Source organism: Dipodomys merriami, unplaced genomic scaffold, assembly GCF_024711535.1.
Source record: "Dipodomys merriami isolate MVZ:Mamm:240054 unplaced genomic scaffold, mDipMer1.0.p SCAF_866, whole genome shotgun sequence".
Classification (NCBI taxonomy): Eukaryota; Metazoa; Chordata; class Mammalia; order Rodentia; family Heteromyidae; genus Dipodomys; species Dipodomys merriami.
This window is the reverse complement of record NW_027206475.1, coordinates 90,381-101,037: the sequence shown is the minus strand read 5'-3', so window position 1 is coordinate 101,037 and position 10,657 is coordinate 90,381. Positions and strand designations below refer to the sequence as shown.

The following is a 10,657-nucleotide window of genomic DNA, read 5'->3' as shown; positions in this document are numbered from 1 at the left end:
ACAGACTTTCTTACCCAGGTTGTATTTAAACCTCAGTTATCAGATCTCAGCCTCCTGTGGTGCTACGATTACAGGCATGAGCCACTGGCACCAGCTTTTTTAAAAAGGGACAACAATTCATAAGCCATAAGCCTTGACTCATGCCTATAATACTACCTACTGCAGAGGTTAAGATCTGAAGATGATGATTTGAATCTAGAGGTGCAAAAATGTCTCTATGAATCCATTATCTCCCATAAACTGTTCAAGAAAACCAGATGTGAAGCTTTGGCTCAAGTGGTAGAGTGTACTCTTGAGCAAAAAAGAAACTCAGGGATAGCACCTAGATCCTGCGATCAAACTCCATTTCTTATACACACACACTCACACACACACACACACACACACACACACACACACACACACACACACAAACACAAACACACCACAAAAAGTAAATAGAAAATATGAAGAAATGAATGAAAAATTTGAATATTGTAAGGACATTTGGGTTTAGAGGTATGACTCAGTGGGTAGGACAATAGCTACTGATTGAAACTGTCAGGTACCAAGGACATAAAAATGAATTATCTGCTCTGTATTTTCCTATTCTCATATGTTCTCATTTGGGAACTCTCTTCTTTAAAAAAAATTGTTTTAGCTGTGATATAGAGCAGGGTTACCTTTCTGTATGTCAGGTAATTAGTACATTTCCTTCCTTTTACATAATCTTATCTGTTCCCCCATTCTCTTCCATACCCTCCCTCCCATCTTGACCCTCGACTTGCATGGTTCACTTTCATCAATGTCCAGTACAGCCAGAGGGCTCTGCTGCTGCAATTTTTCACCCAGTTCCCACTAATTCTGTGCCCTTCCCCCATCTTCCGTGTATATTAGGTGAAGAATACAGACTCATCAGAAAATGAAAAGACAAGTTAAGAAAAGATCCTTTGTTTCCTTATCATTGCAATTCAATTCAGTATATATATATATATAGTATTATATAGAAATGGTGCTTGGGTATTACAACTTGGTTATTTTCTCCAAAGGCTTCCTCTTCTGTTCTTACTGTATATGATGCCTAGAGTCCTGCACAGTATGTCAAATCCCATTGTGTTTTAAACCTTTCTTCCACATATCAGGGGAACATGTACCATTTGTCAATTTGATGTTGGCTTAACTTTCTTAACATGATTTATTCTAGTGTCATCCATTTCCCTGCAAATGACATTATTTAATCCTTTCTAATGGCTCTGTAAAATTTCATTGTATATAGATAGCATAATTATTGGTTCCATTCATTTATTGTGGGGCATCTGCGTTGTGTACATTTCTTGTCACTGTGAATTGAGCAGCAAGGAACATGGTTGTGCAAATGTCCTTGCCATTTTCCAGTTTCTCCACTTCCCCACCAACATTTGTTGCCTGAATTCAAGATATTTGGGTAAGATGGTATCTCAAGATTACTTTGATTTATATTTTCTTCATGGCCAGGGATGATGAACCTTTTCTGATATGTTTCTTTGCCATTTTTCCCTCTTCTTCTGAGAAGTCTCTCCTTAGATCCTCTGCCCATTTGGTGGTTGGTTTATTAGTTTTGGGAGGGGTAGTTTCCTGAGATCCATGTATACATTGAAAATTAGCCCTTTGTCTGATGTATTGCAGGTAAAAATCTTTCCCAATTTGTTGGCTGTCTTTTTAGTTTACTGCCTATTTCCCTAGCCTGTGTAGGTTTTTTCCTTTGATGTAGTCCCATTTGTTGTATCTCTTTCCTATCTGTTGTGCCCCTGGGATTCTATTCAGGAAGTTCCTGCCAGTACCTATAAGTTCTTTTTTTTTAATTATTGTATTAATGGTAAAAACATTATTTGCTTTTATAAATACATCGCAAGACAAAACTTTTCAAAAATACTTTCCCCACCAAAAAAAATTTAAAAAATAAAGGAAAGCTTGTAATAGGTAGGCAGACTGTCTTGAGACCTGTTTTTGTTCTTAAGGAGAGCAGTGTAGGGCAGGACAATCGCCACACCCCAAACACTGCCATGGGTTTGGCCTTGGGGATAGAAAAGCCCAGCCTGGACTGAGTGTCCTCTCCGTGTCACGGCCATAGTTACACCTTCTAGTATCTATAACACTATCTAGGATTATCTAGTATGGATCTTGTTATAATGGGGCTATGCTGTATACAATGTTAACCATTGAGAACATATCTCTCTCTCTGCATATATGTGTGAATTATAAAGTATAAGTTGGACTCCAAGTTCAACGAACACAAGTTATTCTCTATGTGTTCCCAGTGTCCCTATGAGGCTCTCTCAACAAGCTGTTCATCTTTCCTGTTTAGATAACATTAAACACCATTGTTTTGTTAGGTCAAGAATAAAGATGAGGGGTGAAAATAAACTTTTGCCTTTAAATAGCTTAGTATCCTCAACCCCAAACTATGAGTTAATTTAGAAAACATTTTGTTGTTATTGTTGTCTCCAGAGTGATTACTCCATTACTGGTGAGGCCTGTGAGGTGTGGGTACATTCCCAGCCTTCCCCATGCCTTGCTGGACCACAGCCAAGGCAACCCTCGGCCTTCCACTGGGCTCCATCCTTGAAAAGCTGCCTGATGGAGGGAGGTCAGAAAGATCTGCATTTACAAGTTTCCCAGAATGTGCTAGAACTTTTTGGTCAGTTTTATAGAACTTTCTTGGTCAGTTAAGATTCCACCTCAATCTCTCTAGTATTTTCCAAGCAGATCAGGTCACTTGCAGAAAATGAAGAAGCTTTGTCGTCCAGGGTTCCAAGCCTTGGAATCAAAGTTAGGTCCAGGATGGCCAGGGGTCTCGTGTATGGTAGAGATGGCCAGGTTACTGGAGTTTCTGACTTTCCTGTTCTCCATGAGGCCTGAGCAGGGTGGAGGGCAACGAGGAGGTGTCTTCTACAATAGCCACTGAAGTGAGGGGGGCAGAAGGTCAGGTGTTCCAGTGGGCAGATGTGGAGAGGATTCTAGAAGGGGATCAAGTCCGCTGCTTTGGGCAGGAGTATCAGTTATTTTTACAGAAAGAAACAGAGAAATTAATTTTCTTTTCTGACTATTGAAAACTGAAAAGATGCTCAAGTTTACCATTTAAAGGAACAATAGACATTTCAAAAATCTGTCTAAACTTTGGTTTTCTTTAAAAAAAAATACACACAAAAAACCAGTTCATCACAAAAAGAAATATAAGTTGAAGCTGTAGCCAGGTGTTTTTCTGTCCGTGGCAGTGTTTTGTGCAAAGTAAAGCGTATTGGAGCTCCAATTTAACTGATGCAGTGGGGTTTACTGGCTCTGCATGCCGAAGCAGTGCATGTCGTGCATGCCCTTGCTGTCCCAGCCTGGGAGGGGCTGACCATACTTGTCCACGCACCAGCAGAAGCCCCGCTTTCTGCCTTTGGAGGGGCAACAATGCTTCTTCTTATAAAGTCCTTTCTTGTCGCAGTTGGGGATGTGCACACCCCTAGGACTCAGCACATTGAGGAACTTCAGGTGATTCAGGGTATCTTCCATCTCTCTAAGGCAGGGACCATATTCTGTCTCCCGTTTGGACTCTGAGGAGAAGTTCTGGGTGTCCGTGCTCTGGGACTCATAGTCGACTTTGTAGCGCTGGCTGTCCTTCACGTGACCTTTCTTGATGGTGTCTAGATATGAATGAATGGAATGATACTTGGAGTCAGACACCCTATGTGTGCTGGGCGGGGCATGGCTCTCCATGCTCCCCGTGCCTCGGTCCTCCTCCGACTCACTAGCATTTCCTGAGGCAGAGGGCACCGGCAGCAGGTTGGTGCTCAGGCGGCCAGGGGACGCTGGCATTGGCGCAGAACCCCCGGCCTCCAGCAGCGCCTGCAGGAGGCGTGGCTCGGCCCGTGGCAGCTGGCAGCTGAGCCCCAAGTTGCAGCATTCGGAGTAGACATGACATAGCTGGCCCTCGCGCAGCGCTCAGTTCAAGCAGCAGCCACAGCCTGGCTCGCGCACCAGCTCTGCACACGTGGGTGTGGCAGGCGGAGGCATGCACTGGGCCAGGGAGTTCGCATCACAGGGCTCTCAGCGCACTAAGGGGCCGCGTCACCGGCGGCCCATGGAGCAGGGCCAGTGCGGTGAGCAGAGCTGCCCAGAGCGCGGGGTGTGCCCAATGCATGGAGCCTGTTGCAGGGGCCAACTGGAGTAAGCGGTTATCAGGTCGAGGCACGCAGTGCGAGATTGCGGGATCTGGAGTGCAACTGCTAGGCGTGCAGCTGCCCAGCTCGCACCTCAGTACCTATAAGTTCTAATGTCACCCTTATTCTGTCTTATAGTAGTTTGGCTGATTTTAATGTAGTTAATCCATTTTGACTTGATGTTAGTGGAAGCAGAGATCCACTTCTAGTTTTCTGCCTATGGATGTCCAGTTTTCCCAACACCATTAGTTGAAGAAGCTATGATGCGTGTGTAAGTGTGGTGTGTGTGTGTGTGTGTGTGTGTGTGTGTGTGTGTGTGTGTGTGTGTGTGTGTGTGTGTGTGTGTATGTGTGTGTCAGTGTGTGTGTGTGTGTGTGTCGGTCGTGGGGCTTGAATTCTGGGCCTTGGAGCTACCCCTCAGCATTTCATCTTCAGGCTAGTTCTTAAACCACAGTTCCACTTCCCATTTTCTTGTGGTTTATTGGAGCTAAGAGTCTCACTGACTTCCCTGGCCCTGCTGGCTTTCAACAACCATCCTCAGATCTCAGCCTCTGAGTAGCTAGGATTAAAGGCATGAGCCAAGGGCATCCGGCAAGGCTATGTTTTTTTTTTTTTTTTCACATTACATCTTTCGCTCTTTTGCCGAATATCAGATGATTGTAAGTATGTAGTTTTATTTCTGGTTCTTTTCATCTTTTTTAATATGTTTTTTATTGTAAAAATAATGTACAAAGGGGTTACATTTACATAAGGTAGGTAATGTGTTCATTTCCTCTCAAGCATTGTTACCTTCTCCTTTGTTTTTTCCCTACCATCCCTACCCTTCCACCTCCACAACTACTCCTCTCCATCCCCCCTCACACTCCCTGCCTAAATTGTACAGTTCGTTTTTGAACATAGTGTCTTGATCTCATTGTTAAAATGGGTCAAACTGTATCCCTAGTTAAGCATTTGGTTTTTTTCCCTTCACCTCCCAAAGCTAGAGAAATGTATAGACAAGATACAGGGCACCAACATCAAAGAAACAAAAAAACCCCACATAACTTAGGTTATAAGATTGGGTGGGAGAATGATGACTGTTGATTTAATTTAATAAGTATTCTATAGTTTTTAATGGTAAGGCTTATTAACTCAAAGGGGGAGCAAAAACATTCAGAATAATGGAATGTGGCTATTACTCATTTGATGTGTCTGGATAGATTATGATTAATAAAAATATATCTATTAATTCCCAGTGGTAGACTGCTATGCTAACTGGGAGGAGACTTTGGTAATACCAGGGATTTGAATACTGGTAATGAAGCAGAATATGAGGGGAGAGCATTTGCTAAGGATGTAACTTCCTAGGCTCATACCAAATACATTGAAGTAGAATGCTAAGTGATGATCGACTGAGCACCAAATTTTATTTGTTGACTTCTTTGATTTCTGAAGTCCAGGGATTTGGACCTAAAGCCTGGGTTTTGTCCCTTAATTTTTTCTCAAGGCTAGTCCTCTAGCAGTTGAACCACAGCTTCATGTCCATAATTTTGGTGGTTAATTGGAGATTAGTCTTTCCAAATTTCCTCTTTGGGCTTGCTTCAAACCTGATCCTCAGATATCAGCCTCCCGAGTAGCTTACATTCCAGTTGTGAGCCACCAGAGCCTGGCTAGAATCACATGTTAAAAGTATTCTCTAGGTGAATCAGATGTGTCTAGCTACTATTTGAGCACTTTGGTTCCAGTGGGTCATGTCAGATTTAGAATAACAGATTTTTTTTTCTTGTAACCAGCAGCATCCAGTATCTATATAATTTATTCCGATCTTCATGTCTGACTTTTTTTCTTTGTTGTGCTTTTTTTTCTTACTTCACAAGCAAGCACATCAGTGATGTTTTCCTTTTCTGAAGCAAGTTATGTCCTTTCCCATCACTGAGGGATGTACTTGCTGTTCCTACTGCCTGGAGTATCTGCTTCTAGTTAATTGCACGGATGATGGCTGTCAGATTAACTATCTCCTCCTCAGGGATATGTCCTCACATACCCACTTTGAAGTTGTTGCCACCAAACTACCAATGTCATGTCTCTGATTTATAGAAATTATCATTATGATTTCTGGTTTTCTTTTGAGCATGAAATTTATGAGGAGAGAACCACATTCAATTGTTTCTCCAACACCTATAATAGTGCCTGGTCCTTAGTGCTCAGGAGCCTTGTCTGGGGATCAGCCTTCTCCAGCTCAATTTATCCTAGCTTCTGGTCAGGACAGCTCTTGAAGCTGGTGTCTGGTGTCTAGCAGTCATTTCCTCTAGTTCTTTGTGCCTTTCTGTGTTGCTTAGTCCACCTCAGAGAAGGATCAGTGCCTGACACCTATTTGCTGCTATGGAAAGATGGCTATGACATCATACAAGTTATGGGCATTGTTTTGTGAAGCTGTGTGTGGAGACGCATCCTCACACAAGTTCTCAGAGGCAAGTGACACCCATGCCCAGGAGTGTATTCCACAACTCAGCATCCAAACTATCACCTACTCCCTGATGCACTCAGTGTATATTCCCATTTCCATTAAAAAAAAAGAAAAATTCAAGATATGCCTTTGATGATTTGTCATTGAATTACTGAAACAAAGTATATAATTTGGGGGCTGGGAAGGTGGCTCAGTGGTAGAGTGCTTGCCTTGCATGCATGAGGCCCTGGGTTCGATTCCTCAGCACCACATAAGCAAAAAGAAAATAAGCCAGAAGTGGCGCTGTGGCTCAAGTGGTAGAGCACTAGCCTTGAGCTGAAGAGCTGAGAGATAGCGCCCAGGCCCATAGTTCAAGCTGACAACCGGAACCCCCCCCCCAAAAAAAAGTATATAATTTTATGTATTTGTAAGTCTTTGTCCATCTCTCTTTAGCCCTTGGCATAATTCTATTTGTTTGCAGGTTGGGAAGGGAAATAAAGTTTAATTCAGGATAGTGAAAAACATTTTGGGAGGGAATGCCAACTTTCCATCTGATGTTCTACAGATGCCCATCTTGGCACAGGAACTGAGTAGACTGTCCTAACATAATAAGCTTGTCCTGATTTCTACTGACTTTCCTCTGGGGTCACTGAGTGTGATCCTACTACATATGTGTTGCTTGGCTACACTCGAGGGACCAGGTCTCCTCTGAAAATCTAATGGCATGGGGGTAAGAGAAACTAAAACTCAGAACCCAGCTTCCCACATAACTAGGATTACAGGCCTGAGTCTCATATACTAACTCATAACTGCCTTTTTATACATTGTGTAGCCTGTTTCATTATATTCACCTCATAGGCAGATATACAAATATATGTTTACATTTATTCATCTATTTATAATCAATGTTATATCTAGAAACACAAAAATATATATTCATATAATTATAATCAAAGTTTTATTACCACGTTCCCCAATAATGTTTTACACTAATATTATGTGAAAAAAATACTTAAGATTAAAAATGTTAAAAGCCCTTGTAGTATGAAAAATCATATTCGATCTTATATATCATATATTATACTATATAAAATGTAATGAATATAACATGTATTTCCATATAACTGATTTAATTGCTTCCTGATTTTGTGTTTGTCCATCTATATAAGCCTTCTTTCTTCTATTGATGATGGCTTATAATTTCCAGTGTCGATATTTCCTATGTATTTTGTCAAATATATTCAGCCCTAAGTAGAATTTTTATGTTAATGGAGCTAAATTTTTCTTCAATATTTCCCAAAGCACAGTGAATATATATACAGATTTGAACTCACTGTTGGAAGAAAGTCCCACATACCACTATAAGTATTGTAGCGTTTGTCCCAATTGACAGAACAGCTTTCTAAGTCATCTGATCTGGTATGTCCTAGAGCTTTTGTAGCCACCTTATCACCCCATGAAGGCATGGCCTGGCTTCCTCGCAACTCCCTGTGCATTTAACCGTTCCCTTTATGTCCAGTAGGCTCTCTTGTTCAGCCCCCCTGTCACTCTGTGTTTTCCCACACACAGAACACATGTGCATGGTGCTTTATATTGCAGGTTGAAAAAAAAACACATTTAAGATTCATGAATTGTATAACATAACATAAACACTGACATTTTAATAACGTTAAAAAAATAACTAGACTGATCATTTTACAACAACCAGGACCAAAAATAAATATAAAGATTTTCTAAAGAAGGGGGGAAAAGCAATCTCTAAATATGGATTGTCTTCTAATTGCCTTCAGACACAAATTCTGCCTCAGAGTCCTCAAAAGGATCTACTTCCTTATTAAAGGCACTATTTTCTTCCTGAATCTAGGGAGGGACAGATCTTATTTCTCAATGGGAAATTGGATCCCCAGCAGCAGGACAAATTGGTCTGGATATTCTGTGAGGACAGATTCCCTTTCCTCAACTGAATCTAGACTTTGGACCTAACTTATTGGTTTTTCTGAACGTAGACTGGGGTCATTTTCCATTAGCACATATTTATCCTGCACTCCAAGACCAATACTTTTTTAATGGTTTGGATGTGATCTATGTGAATTGTGAACATCAATAGAAGACATTCTGGATCATCTTCTTCCTTGGTGGTATGTGCAGGTTCACATACATCACATGTGGAGTTCAGAACTAGTGGGATGTCTACAGGACTCAAAACCTACTTGGTCCTTTCTATACATTGAAAAAAGCCTCTATGTTCACATGGTTTCTGGAGTCCAGTGTTAGCTTCCAATCTCCATCACTCACCATAGGACACATCTCTGATGGGTTCTTTATCTGGAGTTCAGCAGGAAGTTCTCTACAGTGACACAAACATAAGAATGGAAATAGGTACAAGAGTCTTAGAGTAGACTCTAGAAGTTAAAGTGTGAATAAACTTCTATGAGGATGTAATAGGGGAAGCTGTAGAACTTGAGTTTGGACTGAACACTGATGAGAAGGTAGAGTGTTTCTAATGAGTGGTTATGTCCAAGTTCTTTTAAAAAGGGCACAGACATTACCCGGCATAGAACATCCATAAAATGACATTTTGTCAAGCTGGATAGTACAAAGGGCTATTGGCCAAGCAGGCCCATCCCTTGAGATCTAGGTTCCATCCCTACTCACAAGCTCTAAGGCATCTAAACAAGTACTACTTACTCTTTTTCTTCGTCTCATGGGTCATTCGTTGCTCCAGCTGGTCCAGAAGAATATGGAAGCAGAACAGCAAGTTTGAAGAGGGCGTGTTGAGTTTGTCATACTATGTAAGTGTTTTCAGGATGTCAAGTTTCTTGTGCTCATAAAAATCATCAGGGTAGAAGTCCATCCAAATAGTTAAGATGGAACAATCACTGCTGTGGGCAGATTGGTGACAAGGAAAATGAGAGTCTGCCTTCTCCATCCTGAGCCTTCTACCATAGAACCTTTCTGGCAGGACTAGAATGTTGGGAAGTGGGAAGAGACTCCTGGAAGCAGAATGCTTATCACAAACCACTCCTAGACATTTCTAATACAGTCCTCGAAAATTCTCCATGTGATGGACAGAGAAAGTTGTTTCCTCACTGTATCTGACTTGTTACACACAACCCTCCCTGTCATCGAGGGATTGTGATCCATGCTAGCCTGGTCATAAACAGAAAACCCTGTCATAAAAATGGCTAAAGCAGCGCTAAGCGCAGGTGGCTCATGCCTGTAATCTTAGCTGCTCAGGAGGCTGAGATCTGAAGATCCCAGTTAAAAGCCAATTTAGGCAGGAAAGTGTGTGAGACTCCTATCTCAATAAACCACTAGAAAACCAGAAGTGGCACTGTGGCTCAAACAGTAGAGCACTCGCCTTGAGCTGAAGAGTGCAGGAACAGTGTCCAGGCGCAGAGTTCAAGCCACATGACCAACAAAAAAAAAAGTGACTAAAGCGAAAAGAACAGGTGTATGGCTCACTTTGTAGAGCATCTACATAAAATGCATGAAGCCCTGAGTTTAATTGCTAGGATTGAAAGGAGGAAAGGATATGAAGGAGTGGAAGGAAGAAAAGAAAGATGGGAGGGGTTTTGTTATAACCAAATACTGGAAAGATGTGAAGTATTAAATAAAGGTATCACATGTATTTTATAAGAAAAGATACTGATTGTTTACTAAAAGGCAAATTATAAAATGTGGAATTCAGGCTAAAGCACATGTTCAATTTTGTTTTTCAATAAAGTGATACTTAAGTGCTTCTTTATTTTTTTTTATTTTTTATTTTTATTTTTTTTTTGTCGGTCGTGGGGCTTGAACTCTGGGCCTGGGCGCTGTCCCTCAGCTCTTCAGCTCAAGGCGAGCGCTCTACCACTTGATCTACAGCGCCACTTCCGGTTTTCTGGTGGTTTATTGGAGATAGGAGTGTCACGGTCTCTCCGGCCCGGGCTGGCTTTGAACCGCGATCCTCAGATCTCAGCCTCCTGAGTAGCTAGGATTACAGGCGTGAGCCACCAGCACCCGGCGCTTAAGTGCTTCTTTAGTTTAAAATAGTAAATGAGTTTAACAAATGGAAGAGTTGTTAGAA

At 41.6% G+C, this 10,657-nt stretch overlaps 1 pseudogene; it reads right to left on the bottom strand.

Moving 5' to 3' along the window:
• Positions 1-3,210: 3,210 nt before the first annotated feature.
• On the bottom strand, positions 3,211-4,144 carry LOC138820352 (insulin-like growth factor-binding protein 3 pseudogene; annotated as a pseudogene).
• Positions 4,145-10,657: the final 6,513 nt, after the last annotated feature.